General features: G+C 43.2%; 1 protein-coding gene across 2 annotated transcripts in view; it reads right to left on the bottom strand.

Annotated features, from left to right (window-relative positions):
- Positions 1–15,651, bottom strand: part of C1H1orf21 (chromosome 1 C1orf21 homolog) — a 229,766-nt gene extending 214,115 nt beyond the window's left edge. The window contains exon 1 of one of the 2 annotated variants that reach the window (XM_036834884.1): positions 15,353–15,651. The gene's annotated coding sequence lies outside the window, so the exon portion shown is untranslated. The remainder of the gene's footprint in view (positions 1–15,352) is intronic. The other variant, XM_036834892.1, reaches the window with a different exon arrangement.
- Between the last annotated feature and the right edge of the window lie 2,025 nt (positions 15,652–17,676).

Here is a 17,676-nt window from a genome sequence, read left to right as displayed (position 1 = left end):
GTTCTAATAGAAATGTTATTTTCCAAAGAACAACACTTGATCATAAATACCACTGCGTCTTTTTATTCCCTTCCAAGGCCATTTCTCCCTCACCCTCACTCTAATGCCACCTTTGTAACTGACAACATCTAAGATCCAAAGAAGAGCCCTCAAAAATCATTATTATAGGATCTAACCAAGTAGTAGAAAACCAGTATAAATCTCACAGCATTTCATTTTCTGGATATACTCATTTTACTTCCTTCCTAATCATAGGAGTTTATTTAATTTTATTTGGTTCCTTTTTAACTTTGTTAGTCTTAGATATTATGCTTTTTAAAAAGTAAAATATCAAAACACATGCAAGGGATTTTATCCTCACACAGAATACCATATAGCTCTCATGTGAGATTATACAAAGGGCAAGTCTATTTCTTGACATTAAAACCTAAAGCAAACGTGATGGAAGTTCAAATATAATGAAAATAGAAGAAAGATACAAGGATGGCTTCAGTATCACTATAAAAACCATCCTCCTAGGGCTCAGAAAGGGACACACACATCCACAGATCACAAGATGTGATGGGGATTCACCATCTTCACTTGTACACTGACCTTCTCATTTTTATTAAAAAAATGGTTTTTACCACATACGTTCCCTTGAAACAGCGAGTCTAATAGCCCCCAGAGAAAGAGGCTGTGTAGATTTAGAAGCTACTGTCAGCTCCAAAGTGAACGCACACTTATCTAAAGAGGAATGTGCCATTGGACAGAGATTCCAAATAGCTCTGCATTTAATTTCTACATAACTTTAGGAAGTCACAAATCCTGAGTAAGCCAGGTTACCTAGCAACCAAATGCTCATTTGAATGCTCCTTCCCACCCTATCCCCTTCATCAGCTGTGTTCTCTCCTGAAAATACCAGTGGAAAGAAGGGGTAGGAATGGGGGAACTTCGAAGCTAAACATGATGTAACTTCAAAGCATAATAACAATTATTAGTGCTGGGTCTGATAATAATATGCCAAATAACGACTCAGATAAAAGACCAGGAATAAGTTTCATTTGTTGATATCACAATTTGGGATATGTAAGGTAATTCTTGAAGAACCAAGAATAAAAAAAGGTTTTAAAATTTTGACAAGCTGGAGAAAGAGATACATACAATCTTAATGCCAGAAGGGGAAATGGGCTGCAAAGGTTTTGCACAGGCATGGTCAAGAGAGGTTTTAGGGTTCAGGCTAATCTTGGGGATGGAAAATTAGGAAAGGCTTCAAATCAGAAAACCAACAGAAACCCTGGCAGGTCTCCCACTGCCCAGTCAATCAAATTCTTTAAGGCCACCAAGTGTATAAGAGGACCGACCTATCACACAGAGGGGTAGAGAGCAACTGCTTAATGCTACTGAAGACAGCAAACTTAAAACTGATGTTAAAAATTCACAGACATTGTGAAGAACTGCCACACTAGAGTCAGGGATTTCCTTCTCTGAAATGTTAAGGCTAGAAATACCAACTTTCTGGGACAGGCCTCCACTGAGCAAAGGATAGATTAGTTCCTGAAGTTCTTAAAAAGATATTCTGGAATATAAGTTGGGAACATGGGATTTGGGGCCAGACAAGCTTTCATGAAAATCTCATCATGTATTTCCTGTGTTGACTTTCTGACAACATGTATTCCCTGTGTGGCTTAACATGGGACTATTATCTAGATAAAATGAGTTAATGTATGTGTTGCATCTGGTGTATAGCATATGCTTCATAAATGTTTGCTATTTATGATGCTGTCCCTTCAAAAACATTCTCTCTCTGAATAAAGTTTAAAACTGGCCATGATTATATTTTGCAAAAATGGTACCCAAAATAATTGCCTGGTACCAAAAAAAAAAAACTGCTTAAGTGTCAAAGAACCCATGCCTCTATCTATAGTTGTACCTGGTGATGTGACAGTCACTCGTGTGTGTATAACACACAATAACATATTTCTTGCTGCCCGACCCAGACACTAAAAGCAAACCTGTCTTCAATTGTTCTTCCAGCCAATTAAAAAGTCATTGTCACTAAACGAGACATGGTAAGAGCCAAGTGTTTCACATCTAACAGAAGTTTTTGTTGAGCATAAATTTAATTATTTGAGTTTTGCTTAGCCTACTCCTGAGTCTGGATTTCTGTTGTTGTTTTGCTATGAAATAATCACATAACACATGTACAATATAATGTATATTAAAAAAAAATGCCTATGTAGCTACCTGCAGAACCTTACAAGCATCTTGGAAGTTCTGTGTGTAGCCCTTCCGAATCACACCCTCCCCTTTGCCCCCAGAAGTAACTACTATCTTCCTGCATTTTATGTTAATAGTTCCCTTGCTTTTCTTTAGTCTTCCCATACATGAATCAATCCTTGAACAATGTACTGCTTTGGTTTAGCACTTTTTGAATTTTACGTAAATGGAATCACACTGTATTATTCTTCTACCTTGCCTCTCCACTCATCGTGTGCTTGTGAGATTCATCCCTATGGATACACACAGTTGTAGGTTACTCCCACGACTATTTATCATAAACGTACCACAATTTCTTTATTCAGTATACTGCTGATTGACATATAGGTTGTTTCCAGTGTTTTGCTGTTATGAATAGGGTTACTATGAGCATTCTTGCACATGTGTAAGTTTCTCTAAGGCACTGCCTCCCAACCTTTTTCACCATCCAATTTATATAGAAAATGATAATATTAGAATGGCAAACTGAAGTTATTAGACAAAACTGCTCCCACTCCAGGCTTGGATCTGCTCTGCTACCTTGCTCTGCTACGCTGAAGGCTAAGGGGGTCAGGGGACCATCTCACAAGGCATTCCAAATGTCTTTCAAAAATCATACACCAATTTATACTGTCATCACCATTGTATGTATGTATATTCCCTTTGTTCCACATTCTTGCCCTATGCTTGATGCTGACAGACATTTACCAATCTACTAGGTATGAAATGGTATCTCAACATGGTTTTAATGTTAAAACATATTTATACTGCCTCTATGATTAAAACGGTAGGGTACTGGAACATGAAGTGACAAACCAATAGAAGAGAATAGAAAATGCAGAAATATAGCTAATTACTTACTTATAGCAATTAACTATAGGATAGGGGCACATCCCAAATCAGTGGGGAAAAGATGAACTTTTTAGGGCTTCCCTGGTGGCGCAGTGGTTGAGAGTCTGCCTGCCGGTGCAGGGGACACGGGTTCGAGCCCCGGTCTGGGAGGATCCCACATGCCGCGGAGCAACTGGGCCCGTGAGCCACAACTACCGAGCCTGCGCGTCTGCAGCCTGTGCTCCGCAACAAGAGAGGCCACGATAGTGAGAGGCCCGCGCACCGCGATGAAGAGTGGCCCCCACTTGCCGCAACTAGAGAAAGCCCTCGCACAGAAACGAAGACCCAACACAGTCATAGATAAATAAATAAATAAATAAATAAAATTTTTAAAAAAAGATGAACTTTTTAGTAAGTAAGTGGTTTGTGATTTCCAAATAGCCATGTTAAAAAAAAAAAAAAAGAGAAAATTGGATCCATTCCCCAGACCATACAGCAAAATAAATTCCAATGGTCACAGATTTAAATGTTAATTGATAAAACCACACAAGTGCTAAAAGAAAATATGGGTGACTATCCTATAACTGTGCTGTCCAAAATGGAAGTCATTATCCATACATGGCTACCAAGTACCTGAAATGTGGCTAGGAACTGAATTTTAAGTTTTAATTTATTTTAAATAATTTAAATTGAAATTAAAAAACTGACACTCAACTCAGTTATTAGAAAACTTTTACGTACACTTAGAACAACTTGGTTATGTGAATTTACTTTTTCAACTGTAAATTTTATAGTCTAAATACAGATTAAGTATTTACAACGAAAATTTAGTGACCACATTGAATGTGCTAAGTATAAAATACGCATCAGTTCTCAAAAATTTAGCATGAAAAAAATGTAAAATATCTCATTAGTAATTAAAAATGCTGATTACTTGTTGAAATAACAATATTTTTGATATATTGGGTTAAATAAAATATGTTATTAATTTCACCTTTTTCTTTCTACTTTTTTTATTGTGGCTGTTAAAAATTTACATATGTGGTTCCTATTATGCTTTTATTGGACAGTGCTGCTCTACAATCTAGAAGAAAAGTTTTTCCACATTCTGATTCAAATCCAAGAGGCAATAAAGAAAAAGACTGATATAACAGACAAAATCAAGGAAAAAAAATTTACACTAAAAAAACCATAATCAGAAGAAAAAGACAAATGACAAACTGGGGAAAAACTGTCATATGTTAGGGATAATATCCCTAGTATATAATATTCCTAAAACATAAAAAGCTTCATAAAATAAAGGGGAAAAAAAGACCTAAAATCCTATAACAATCGGCAAAAAATATGAAGAGACAGTTCACAGAAAAAGAAATGCAAGTGGCCCCAAAACATATGAAAAGGAACTCAAGCGAGCTCATAATAAAAGAAATGCAAATTAAAATTACACTAAAGGATCATTTAAATGGCAATGACCCAAAGGTTTTTACAACATGTCTACTGGTAAGACTTTGGGGTAAGAAGGCACTCTCATTACCTCTCGTGGGAATGCAAAATTGTGTAGCACCCACAGAAGGGACTTCGGCAATATTGAACAAAACTGCAAATCTATTCATCCTCTGACCCAGCAATCCCACTTCTAGGGATCTATCTAAAGATAAACTGGCAAGAATACGTACATAAATATTCACAAGGCTATTCACTGCAGCACTGTCCATTCAGCTGTCCATTGAGCTAAGGAAAAATAATGTTTCCGTTCAGGCTTTATGTCTGATTTGCAAATAAAACCCCACCACCAAAAACAAATCATTCCCAACACAATGTAAGAGCAAAAGACTGAAAATAACTATATATCCAAATGAACAAAGTTTGGTTTATTTACACAGTGGAGTCTCTGAAGTTGTAAAAGGCACTAAGAAATGTTCATATATGGCTTCAGAGTGATCTCTGAAAAAATACCATTAAGTGCAAAAGGCAAAGTGCGTAACTATAGTATGCAACCTTTTTTCTAAAAGGGAAAAAATAGAGATATGTTTGCTTACATTAAATAGAAACAATATGCACATATATGTATATATACATATGTCATACATACACCATGTATATACAAAAACATATCCATACACAAACATATGTATATATCCATATCTCAGTAGCTAGATATACAGACTTATATATTTTGTCCACTTGAACAGACCTAGGAACAACGACCAGCCCAGAGGCAATGAAAACTACTCACAGCCGTATTGTGGTATCTAAATACCATTTACCAATAAAAAGATCTGGGACAGGAAAAGTACTAGATCAGCCTGAAATACCTTGTTGTACCACAAAGTAAAGACGTCCTCAAAGACCACGAGAGTCATGTCAAAATGATTCAGAAGCCAATTTAAAGAGTCTCCTACAGGCCAAAGATAATTTGAACTTCAAAAGAAATAACTTCAAAGGACTATAAACACATGAATTGTGTTAAAATCCATGAGCTCATAATGATACTTTTAAAAAAACCTCATTGGTCTTCTTTGGAAGATGTTAGAAATTCAACTCATAATTCTGAACATTATTTAAAACAGAGGGAACAAAACTGAGCATTAATTTTCTTATATCCCGAGGTAACCAAATAATTGATGTGGTAGATTTCTTCTTAATAGAAAAACTCCAGCTAACAAATGCAGAAGGGATGATAGAATATCATCATTTTTCAACTGTTTCTGAAATAATACATCTAAGCGATGGCCAAAGTGGTTTTTGAAGGGCCTGGGGAAGCTTTATAATGGAAAGGTCAGGCTGACAACACCTAAATCCACCGATTAGTCTTAACCTCACAAATAAAGAAACAAGAAGGCCTCCTGATGTGATATAAGAGGAAGTACAGAACACTTTCTATGAGGTACTCTTGCCAAACTACCTGATCAAGCTTCCAGTCTAGATCAAACTACAGGAAATATTGGAATCTGAAGAATACAGTGAAGAACACTAAGAAAGAAGACGCAATCGGCAAACTACAGAATGCAGGGAATCCTATAGATTAAATCCCTGTTTCTTTAACAAATAAACTGCTAGGGGAGAAAAAGAAGAGGGAAAAATAGAGAAAGGAAGCCTATAAAGAAAGACGGGGACTTCCCTGGTGGCACGGTGGTTAAGAATCCACCTGCCAATGCAGGGGACACGGGTTCGAGCCCTGGTCCGGGAAGATCCCACCCGCTGCAGAGCAACTAAGCCCGCAAGCCACAACTACCGAGCCCACACGCCGCAACTACAGAAGCCTGCGCACCGAGAGCCCGTGCTCTGCAACAAGAGAAGCCACCACAATGAGAAGTCCGTGCACCACAATGAAGAGTAGACCCTGCTCGCCGCAACTACAGAAAGCCCACACAGCAATGAAGACCCAACGCAGCCAAAAAAATAAAAACATAAAATAAATAAAAATAACATAAAAAAAAAAAGAAAGACGGATGCATCTCTCAAGTGTGAAACAAATTAATCATTAAAAAAATGTTTGGGCCCACCAGGAAAATTTGATTACTGACTGGATACTTGATATTAAGAAATTATTGTTAAAAGTTTTTAGAAATGATAATGATATTGTGGTTATGTTAAAAGGAAAAAAAGCTGCTATCATTTACAAATATAATCTAGTATACACAGACAAGATGACATAGTGTCTGTGATCTGCTTCAAAGAGAAGCAGTAGGTGAGGCGAAAGGAATGTGTGTGTGGTGGGAAGGGCAGGGGGAATGGCGAAAAGAGAACTGCCCAGGAGTTGATAATTAAAAGCCTGACTTTAGAGTCAGAAGGCCTGGATTCCAGTCTCAGCACTACCACTTGCTGGCTACAAGACCTTGGTCAAGGTCCCAGAGACCCTGAGCCTCAGTTCTTCTTTATCCATAAAGTAGAGGTAACAGTCGTAGGTTCTTCATAAGGTTGTCGCAAGCATTAAAGACAATGCATGTAAGGTACTTAGCACGGCACCTGGGTACAGAGTAAGCACTCAATACATGTTAGCTTTTATTGTTACTATTGTCAATTATTACCACTGATATTCAAGATCACGAAGCTAGAGTTAGGAGGTGGTGGAAAAGGGATAAAATTTGCTGAATCCAAAGCCCACACTCTTTCCAATACATTTATGACGCTGCCCCCATCTCCACCCAGGGTCTCTCAGTGGAGACTGAGGACAAGTAACAATTCACTCTGCAACAAGAGTCTCTATTTCTACCACAAACCTTTAATGACACTGCTACTCAGCCTGGCTTCTGCAACTAGCCAGCCTTTGTCACAATGTTGTCACTCAATGTGCCCTTACTGTGGATGGCTCCTCATCTGGTGGAATGTAAACACTCAGGTGTTTTAACCCCTTTATAAATCACTATGCACAATCATAAGTTCACAATGATTAAACACTGTGTTATTTCGTCATCCTCCCAAAACATGGCCTCAGCTTTTTACTACACCAGGTACTGGCATAAATTATATAAGGCAAGCCTCAGAATCCCGACATATAAAACTAACAAAGTGATAAAACTTCAAACTTTGCATGCAGCATGAATATAATAATAACACTAAGTACCTATATCTTGCTATCTCCCATAAGGTAAATATTTCCACTTCTATTTAATAATAGAACTACAAATTCTGAGAGAAACTCTTCAATGCTGTTTTACTTCTTCTTGTGACAATTCTAAGCACACACCAATTCTTGATCCATCCTCTCTTCCTGACACCACGTGCCTGGTTCTCTTGCCTCGATGAGGAGCTGGCACTTTTCAGTCTCCTTCACTATCCTTTCCATCCACAGCCCATAAAAGTTGGTGTTCCCTGGAACTCACGGTTCAGTGTTTTTCTTCTATAATATTTACTTTCCCTGGGCAATCTCATACAAAACCATGTAGCTTCAACTACCACAGATTCAAAAACTCTCTCTCATTCATTCATTCAACAAATATGTGCTGGGCCCCAATTGTGTGGTAGGTGTTCTGGGGACACTCTCTGTTCCCCTCCAGTCTTTTCCCCACACTCACAAAGGAACCATCTATCATGCAAATTATGTCTCTCCCCTGTTCACAATCTCTCAATGCCTCTTATTTTGGGCAATGAGTCCAAACTAGGTACTGTGAAGCCTTGCATAGTTGATCAGTCTTATCTTGCATCGTGCTACAAGATGCAGAAACTCCAGCCACAATGACCCACATCCACGTTTCCCCACATCACTGTGTGTCCTCTGCTAGAATGCCCTACTTCATCTTCCATCTGCCCCCAAATCCCTTTATCCACAAATGCCAGTCTGTGAATTAGTCTATAAATCCATAGTAAAATGAGGAAAAACACTTAGCAAACCAGTGTCGGTCCCCCAATATTTCTGGAAATGTCAGCAATACCCTAGGGGACCCTTGTGCAGCTTTCGAGTGTCATCCAGAATACCTCCTTCTCTGTGAAGCCTTCTATGACTTCTTTATGTTGGGGAATCGTATAATGCATCGTCCAAACTGGGAGGCTTTTGAGGGCAAAGGGAGTGCATTAATAACTATGTTGAACAACGGGCACAGACCAGGACTGTCCCAGGGAGACAGGGTGCCGGGTCAGCCTACCTCTAGGCAGAGTTGGCTGCTTTCTCCCCTCAACTTCCAAAGCACCTTGACTCTTTACGACATACCATGTGCTTGCCAATTCCCACACTTGTCTGAGAAGTCCACAAAGTCAGGGCCAGCCCTTCTTATCTGTATCTCCAGCATCTCTCCAGCGCCAGGCACAGAGATGACACAAAGTATCATCAACAAAAGTAAATGTTTGTTTAACATATTATCTAAGAGAGTAAGAGAGATTAGATGCTTTAACCTTGGGCAACAAAGGAATTAAACAATTCCCATTATCTTTTCTCATCCCTGAGAAACTCTACTTCCTCATTTGGTTAAAGAGTTTTAAATGGGAGCAAGGTCTTCACAAAGAAAAATTCTAAGCCTCGGACCAATGACCAGCTGTCAATCAACCAACAGCTACTTATTCAGCATGTTATACTCTTAAGGCCCAGTGGGCACGATAGAAGAGCTGATAATTCGGTGGGGCGACAAATAAACATAAATGAAGACCAAAACTAATAATGAAATAAAATAAACAACAAATAAGTGTTGCAGGAGTTCGTGGAAGCCAAGGGAGAAACCACTCTGATGGTCAGAGAAGACGCTCCCTGAAGGAGAAGGGATTTGAACTGAGACTCGAGAAACGGCTTGGACCCCAAGAGAAGTCACGGAGGGAGGAAAGCTCAAGGCCGGGCGGGGGTGGGTGTTCGGACGGCCACCAAGGGTAAGCAGAACGTTTGTTTTGGGAGCTGTACCTAGACTGTCATGGACTCCTGGCATAGAAACCAGAACATCCGAATTTTCAGTAGATATTAAACAACTCAAAGAGGTTCCTGGATTCTCACCTCCTTCCTCAAAATAGTAATAGTATCTGCCTGAGACACAGAATTAGATATATGTAGCTTATTCCTTTATAACCTTTTAATTGTAAGAACTGTTACAAAATTATCTTAGGAAAATTGCTTTTGGCAGAACTTTCAGATAGAACTGCTGAAGTCACCCCTTGGCATGTATTAATTATCTGTGTCTTTGAAAAGTTCTCTGCAAACCTAGGCCTGAGCCTGCAGCATCTCCTTACTCTACATCTGGCCCTTCAATCCTCTCCTGAAAGAAACTGTAGTGTTGATATAGGGGCTCCCCTGCACTGTAAACGACATGTGTAGATCTCCTTGTCAACTGTGGGGTTCAGGGAGAAGCTTTTAGGTGGGCCTGTGAGGATACACACTGCATCTCTTGGACTGTTGAGTGGGTGTCACCTGCTCCACCAGCATCTGTGATGATGGGTATGAAAAATGTCCTCACACTCCAGCAAAAACCACCAACCTCTCATTCTCCTTCTTTACCCTGCTCAGGCAGGGAAAAACATAAGTCACCAAGTAAGGTAGAAAATGTCCTAATATATGGTGTAACAATAAACTGAAACTACTGCAATAACCACTGCACTCAAATAAAACACAGATCCATCAAAGAAAGGGAATTCTTACTTAAAAACCATTGTCCCTGCTCTCCTTTACAGCACCTTCTTCCAAAACCCTGGAGCACTCAGAATATTGCGTAACTAGTGCTAGATCTACTTTTGAAGTATGGTTTTGTAAAAAGACCAATCTAAGTTCGTATGCAATGAGTCAATAGGCTGTGTTTTTCCAGCAGTAGTCCTCTTTCTCCCACTGACCCTACTGGTAGGGCCAACATAGGTTATAAATTTATAAGGGAAAGCAACAATGTTAGGTCTTAACTAAAGAATCCTTGCTTGGTAGAAATGTGTCTAGTGAGCTTATAAAATTTTCATGGAGAGCAGTAAAACCACAACAAATGAGAAAAAATTTGGTTCAAGTTACAGTAATGTTTATTTAACCAACATTCATTTAACCAACATTTATTTAACCAAAAGAGAAAAAAACAAGGTATTGAGGATGAAATTAAACAAACCATTCTACTTCTGTGATTAGTAAGTAGATTTGGGTGTACAGGAAAGCCTTTCAATGGTGCCATTATGAAAATCTCTGAAATGCTTCTCAAGATATGTTGTCTAATCTTTAAAAGTAACAGGGGGCTTCCTTGGTGGCGCAGTGGTTGAGAGTCTGCCTGCCGGTGCAGGGGACACGTGTTCGAGCCCTGGTCTGGGAAGATCCCACAGGCCGCAGAGCGGCTGGGCCCGTGAGCCACAACTACTGAGCCTGCGCGTCTGGAGCCTGTGCTCCGCAACAAGAGAGGCCGCGATAGTGAGAGGCCCGCGCACCGCGATGAAGAGTGGCCCCCGCTTGCCGCAACTAGAGGAAGCCCTCGCACAGAAACGGAGACCCAACACAGCCATAAATAAATAAATAATTAAAATAATAATAATAATAACAATAGTCACCTAGATATTCCTTTATCTATTATCCAACATAGGCTGTAATAGCTAAGTGAAGTGAAGAAGCAAAGTGCTTCAGCTATGATTAAAGGGCTTAAGAGCCTTTAAAAGTCAAAAATATTGTGGAATCAAAAGTGAAAACAAAAGCAGAAAGATCCCCAAACTTGGGGTGTTCTAACTCCACTCTCCTAAAGGTACAAAGCATGTATGCGGACTTCAACTCATGAATGCTGTAAACACATCTGCTGAGATGGCGTGAGCCGGTGAAACGGGCAGAGGCAGGCATGTGCTGGAAGATCTGAGGGCCTGATGGAGAGAAGTGGGTGGAAGGAATAAGGGAGGTGTAGGGGGCAAAGTAGGACAAGGCAGAGGGGCCCTGAGGGTAGCAAGGAGAAGTGGCTGGAAGCAGAAAGTCTACACTTGAGTAGAGAGGCTAAGTGTGCTCGCTGCGTGAGACAAGTCTCAACTTTGCTTGTTTTAAGTTATTTTAGAGGGACCAGCGGTGAATACCAATTATGGCTCCCTTGAGAAAATCCAGTAAACCAAGAGGCGGGGCTACCTGTGAGCTTCCCCAGGACCTCTCCCCGACTCCCTGATGCAGGTGTCTTCTGGGAGAGATCCCAGCATGGAAAACCCTGAGTGCTACGGCTGCAGTGCAATGCCAGGTAAGACAAGAGTACATGAAAGAACTTCGAAAACCATAAAGCACCCTATAAATATGAAGCATTGTTATTCACTGAATGCCTTGGACAAAAAAAGAAAGACCCACAGTCACAATCGGGAGTGAAGAAATATTTGTCAATTACGGATAGTATATATATTCCAAATCAAGATGACCCTAACTAGAAATTCCTATTTGAGAAGACATTATGCTTGGTATGTTTACTTTCCTGTCCAATACTTCTCAACATTTAAAAACCCTACCTGAGGCATAATATGGAGCTCTTGATAAACTATCCTACTGATTTATTAAAATGGAAATCCACATCTAATGCATTTCCAAGGAGGTTTTTGACACGTTACAGATCTTAACTAATTAGGTGAATTCCATTCAATTCAATCACTCATTGAGTGATTCCAAGTGCAAGGTAGTGTACAAGCCGCCATGGGGGTTGCAGAGATGAGCAAAACAGTCTGCCTCTAACTACCTAGTTCAGTTAGTTAATCTTCTCAGTTTCCATTCAGATTGGGGCAGCTGCATCTCGTCTCACAAGTATAGGGAGAAAGCAATCTTGACATTATGTGACTACCCTACAACCTAGGAAATGCATTTTCCAGGAACACAATGAATTAAAAAGAAAAAAAAAAAAAAAGGGACTTGTTAATACCTGGACTGCGGACACTGCTGTGTGTTCATTTCCATGTTCATCCTAGCCCAGTTTACGTGCAACCACTCTTGTCCTGATTGCATAACCACAGCATGTCAAGTTGTTTCTTGTTGCAATTGTAACTTGTAAAATTAAACTTCAGAACTGAGGGAGTCAAGTAAAATAATTGCCTACTTTAAAAATATGTATGTATATAATTTACATGTCACTTTAGATAAGCTCTTGATTTATGATCTCTTAAAGTCACAACTGTCACCAATTTTAAAATACAGTTTCAGTGTACAATTCTCCCTGCACGCAGGCCCTATCCCTGTCTTCTCAGTTTTCTAAGTATTCTATATTGATCTATTGCACTCTGCCTTTCATGTTTTAATGAGAGCCTAAGTAATCACAGCTTTTACTTCTCCCAAGCTCCAAGGCTTCTAAAATTCCAAAGAAGGAACATAAGATGGCCAAAAATGCACTTGCTTGTGTCTCACAGGGTTCCAAATTCTATCGATAAGTTCACGTGAAGCTGGTGATACTTATCACACTTAAGACCCTCTGTGAATAATCTCCTGCCCTCTCCTTTTCTAATGGGCGGTGCCATGATTCTTTCTCTCCAACCTGGAGCGTCTCATTCCCTGACAGAAAATAGCTAGAAGAAAGAGGCCACAAGGAGCCTGGAGCAAGCCACTCAGGATGTGACAGTCAAGTCTTGCCTGGTCAAAAATCCAACACAGTGCTGAGGCACCATCAACCTGGAAATGATATTCACAATGGGACACACTACCTTCCTCCTGGGTAGAGTTTCTGCATCAGTCACAGCAAACAGTGCCAATTAATGAACAAGCTTTTGATGTATACCCTGTGATTCTTCAAGAAGCTCAAACCACTTCAGACTGTGGCCTATTAATTCCCAGAAATCCATGCTAGATGATAAAGTGAGATCAGGGGTGAGAGGGTAAAGGGTAAATTACTAGCCAATAAAACAAAATTATCAGCTCTCTCAACCACTGAAACGGAGTCAGCTGAAAAGGGAAGCTAGAACCTCAGGATCCTTCTACGATGAACTTTTCCTCCCTACCAACCAAGGCCAGTTTTTCTTGGGAAAAATGCCCGAATGGAGATAAGCTTGACAACAGAAGCACCCCACTCCTTCGCAGGCATCTTCTCATCCAAGTGCTGAGTCCGCTTGTCTTTGTTGCTTTTCTGAGTAGCCCTCCGGAGCTGTTCTCTGAACCCAGTTTGCACAGCAGGAAACACTTAAGGGAGGTTACATTTCAATGCTGCATTTCTCATCTGTGAAGTGCTAGTCCCAGCACTGGTTTAATGCAGAGATAAATACACTCAGCTGTCCTATCACCAGCACTTACTACTTTACAAGCAGCAAAAGAAAACTAGATAATTAAGTCTAAATTAATTTCCATGCCTGATCAATGGCATTTCCAAACAGCCAACACAGAACATGTTCTATTGATCCTACAATGCAGCTCTAGAAGTATGAAAAAGGGGAGGAAACCCCCAGATTGAGCATCTTGAACTTAAAGACCCTTCAGAAACATCACCTTCTCCCCCCAAGAAAGCTAGAGTAGCCCAGGCCCACTCTACCCATAATTTTTTTCTACCCTGGTACATCCCAATTCTACCAACTGAAAGGTTATTCCATTAGGTAGAAGGTGAGCCCAGCCCATGAAGTAAGGAAGTGTTCATAAGATCTGTCTGTGTAATGAACGTGTGTCACTTCCCCAAACTGCCCAACTGTTTCCTTAAAAAAAAAACAAAACAATTACATGGAATTTATGGTGTCAGTCCCCCTCCCAAAGTCTGAGTCAGAGTATATGTGTCTTTAGTGAAGTTCTGGGTGACTAGGGTGTATCACTTTCAGACTTGCTCCAATAGCTGAACTTAGGGCTGTCTTCCAGCCACGGTACAAAATAAGCAACTACCTATTTTAAAACAATTTTCCTACCCCACATGCGATGGGAGATACCTCATACATAGGTCGTCAACTTCCTACTGGAAAACAAGCACTTCTATCGCAAACTGTGCTTGTCACCTCCCAGGATTAATGCGTGTTTTATGTGTATATATTTTTATCCTTGACCGTGCAACTCTTGGAACAGAGAAAGCCACCCCATTTTTACCATCGTGCCTGAGACAATTCAGAGCTTTGGAAGAGGGATGAATGGGAGATAAAAGGCTCTAAGCCCAGGGGCTTCTCTCACACAAACAGTTAAGTGGAAAAAAAAAAAAAAAAATCCCTCCGAGGAGCGGGTGGGGGCAGGGTGGAAGACCGGCGAAGGACGTCAGGCAGCAGACCAGAGGCAGCTGCGGCGGCCGCACTTCGCGAACTGCCTGCAGAAGGGAGTGAAATCTTTCCCCAGTACAATAACCAGGCACCCTCTGGCTGCCTCGCATGGGCACGAATAATAAATACATGGAGGTGGGCAAATCGCTGCATCGAGACAAGTCACCCCAAAAAGGTCAAAACTTCAGAAATCCCGGGGATCACGGCACCCACACAAACACATCAATCAGTCGGAGCGGGAGAAGAGACTCGGAGACTTAGCAGAGGATTCTGAATTTTGCTTTTTCTTTCAAGCTCTGGCTTGCAAAGTACGGCGGCTACAGGCAAAGCTCGAGAGGGGCAGGAAAGGCTGAGGGCGGCGGGGAGTGCGGATGGGAAGGGAGGGGGGGGTCGAATCCCAGCCACCCAGGCCTCAACGTGACGAAAGTCGTCAGCAGCCCCAACCGCATCCCAACCCCTCCGCCCCGGCCAGCAGACGCCCCCAGCAGCTCCCCCCCACCCCAGCTTCCGTCCCCGCCAGCCCCGCAGCGGCAGCGGCGGCAGCGGCAGGAGCAGCAGCAGCAGCCCCGGCCCGGGCCGCGCGCGCCGGCAGCGCCACGACCGCGGCTCCCATCCCCGCCGCGCGGCAGGCACCCCGCAGGCCTCCCTCCCAGCCCACCCGGGCGCGCCCGGGAGCGGAACCCGGGCGGGCTGCGCCGCCAACTCCCCCCGCCCCAGGTCGGCGTGGGCTCACGCTTACCTTGGGCGCTCGCGGGGGGGCTGAAGGTGGTAAGCCTCCCGCCCCCCGCCCGGATCCTCCTCGCTTGTTTTCTTCCTCCCTTCTCCTCCTCTTCCTCCTCCTCCCCACAGTGAGTCCGGGTCTCCCCCTCCTCCCAGACGCCGGGAGTAAGAGCCGAAACCCCCGAAGCCCGGCCCGCGTGCGTGCGTGCGGGAGGCGGCGGCGCGCGGCCAGCTCTCCAGTAACTGAGCGCGGCGCGCGGCTCCCAACTAAAGTGTGAAAGAAGCGGCGGCCGCGGCACGGAACGTCCCCCCGGGAGTGGGCAGGGAGCAAGCCGGAGCTGGTGGGGAGCGAGCGAGCGAGGGAGGGGACCGGGAAAAAGGGAGGGGGAGGGAGGGAGGGGACCTCCTCGCCCAGTCACTCACTCGAGGGGCGGGGGCAGCCAGACACTCCCCCACCGCCGGCTCCTCCCCGCGCCCGGCTCCCGCGCGCGTCCAGCACCCAGCCTCGCCCCTGGGAACGGCCTGCGGAGGCCGGGAGGGTGCCGCGCACCCCGGAGAAAGGGACCAGGAGAGCGGGGCTGCCAGGGCTGCAGAGAGGGAAGGAGGGTGAGGACGGGCGTGTGTGTGTGTGTGTGTGTGTGTGTGTGCGTGCGCGCGCGCGCGCACCCCGCGCCGGCCGGCCAGCGGGAAGGGAGACCCCGACGCGAAAGCTGCGTCCTGGGCCTGACACCCGGGCGGTGGCGTGGAAGCCACGGGGCCGCTCGGAGGTCGGGGCGGCCCAGCTCTGCGGGAAACCCAAGCCAGCCCTTGGGCCCAGCCGTGGGGCTGCGCCTGCTGGAAGCAGAGGGAGGGAAGGCCGGGCATCCTCGCCGCGCCGCGCGGCCACTCCCTTCGCTGGACCGGCGGGCGCTGCCTAGCGGCCCCGGCCCCTGACCCGCCACCCTGCCCTGGAGCCGCGGCGCCTGCAAGATGAATGAAGCGTTGGTCACTGGGCAGAAGCTGCACTGGGGAGGGGAAGGAGACACCGCCTGAGACTTCGCGCCCTGCGCCCCCTCTTTGCCCCTCCGGCCTCTTGGGACTAAAGGGCGGAGGCCGCGCCTGCAAGGCGCGCTTGGGATGATTGGGGATCCACAAAGATCGCCGCCCACCATTTTACCTGCTCAGTTTTTTGTGGACACTCACAAGAGGTCAACCAGTTTCTCACTCTCTGGGAGAAGGTATTTTTTCTTCTTTTCCTGGACATACTGGGTGTTTCGTGTGCGCCCTGAATTGATCTTGCAACATTGATAGTGGTTGGATGTCTTTTGTGTGGCTTCCCCGCGCTTCGCTGCTCCTGCATTGCCCTAGACACGTGAGGAATGCCAGGCCTCCAGAGTGAGGACACCCAAGAAAACAAAAGGGGCAAAAGATCCTCCCTGGGTCCCGTGGATTACACACAAACCGAATCATTTCTGACTTTGGACCAAGATGAAGTTGGAAAACAGGAAAGGACACATCGGAGCTGTGACAGTGATGAGACAATTGAAAAGCAAATTCATAATTTAGTTTAATGAAATGAGTTAATAACCCACCCATAATGTCTAGGAAGTCGGCCTTTTTGAGAAAAAAAAAAAAAAAAGAAAATGGTTTTCCAGTGTTTTTACTTTTTTAATTTGAAAGGCTGGTATCACATTGTTTTTGAAACTCTTTTGTATTCCATTTTTTTAAATTATCCATATTCTAGTTTATTTTTCTCTTTGGAACCAGAATTCTTTGTAATCTGGCCTCCTGAAGAGGAGTGGTTTAGAAAGGCTGGTAGGCTAATTAGGATTCCAGTCAGGCCCTGCCAGCCACCATCTCTGTTACCTTAGGTGACTTGTTTTATTTCTTTCAGCCTTCCTTCCCTCATCTGTAAAATGGGATTGGTGATACTAGTTCCCATCTCATAGGCATGTTGTAAAAATAAAAGGAAAATAAAATGAGGTGGCAATGCATATAAAAAACTTTGCATAATGCCTGACACATGGTAAGAACTCAATAAATACGAGCTGTCCTTTCAAGTATATAGTTTAATCCCAGATTTGGTAATTTGGTAGACTTTTTTTTTTTTTTTTTTTCTCTTTGCATTCCTTCTTAAAGTTGGGAGTGAAAATCCATCTGCTGGGTTTATCCAAATGTAGTCAACATTTCTCTGGGGTTTTTAGGCCACTCCTAAAAACATCTTCTATGGTAAGATGAAAGAAGTATATAACTAAGATGTGTGTGTGTGTGTGTGTGTGTGTGTGTTTATTTACATATAATTCTATATAAAAGGATGCTTGAGCATAACCAGGTTTTTCTCTTTCCCTACTTCTCTCCTTCCCT

The sequence above is a fragment of the Balaenoptera musculus genome, chromosome 1 (genome assembly GCF_009873245.2).
Source record: "Balaenoptera musculus isolate JJ_BM4_2016_0621 chromosome 1, mBalMus1.pri.v3, whole genome shotgun sequence".
Classification (NCBI taxonomy): Eukaryota; Metazoa; Chordata; class Mammalia; order Artiodactyla; family Balaenopteridae; genus Balaenoptera; species Balaenoptera musculus.
Note: the sequence above shows the minus strand (reverse complement) of the source record. Positions and strands in the feature narration are given on the sequence as shown.